We start from the raw sequence: 684 nt of genomic DNA, 5'->3' as shown, positions 1-684 counted from the left end.
GGCTTCAGATCCTGGGGTTTTATCTGATTAAATAGCAAGAGAGAGTGCTGAGATTTTTTTGGTGGTGGACAGTGCCTGAGGCAAGCCATTTTGAGAGCATCTGGGCCACTTGGGGAATTGAATCTTTACCAGGGCCTCCCACCTCCTGTTGCCCCTTCTCTGCAGGTGACCCCCCTCCCACAGTACCACCCCAACCACTCAGAATCCCCAAGCCTTCTTCTTTGCACATGCTGAAGCTAGTAGTGCCCTCCACTCCACCCCGGCATCAGGCACCCTGGCCCAAGCCCTTCCCTGGGAGCCCTTCCTCCTCTCATGAGGCCTCCTTCCCAGCCCCTCAGAACAGCCTCCTTTATGAGACTGGCCAAGATCCCACTGAAACCTTCCCTATCAACTTTATAAAATTACTCAGGGAAGAAGGGAGGGGGCAACATGGAAATCAGCCCAGCTTGTTGCACACACAGCATTGGTCATGGGGTCAGCTGCTCTCTGACCCACTTGCTCAGAGTTGTTTGCTGCCTGTTGCTCCAGAGTCACATAGACCCTGTCACGAGGTCATAGTTCCCCTTCACTGCTCTATAGATAACAACTTGAACATTATAAAACGTTAACTTTTCCATTCTAGATATTCTTTCAGGTCCTGCGCACCAGTGAAACTGAGGCAGGATAGGTAGTTAAGGAAGTGAC

This window comes from Mandrillus leucophaeus, unplaced genomic scaffold (assembly GCF_000951045.1).
Source record: "Mandrillus leucophaeus isolate KB7577 unplaced genomic scaffold, Mleu.le_1.0 Scaffold246, whole genome shotgun sequence".
Lineage (NCBI taxonomy): Eukaryota > Metazoa > Chordata > Mammalia > Primates > Cercopithecidae > Mandrillus > Mandrillus leucophaeus.
Note: the sequence above shows the minus strand (reverse complement) of the source record.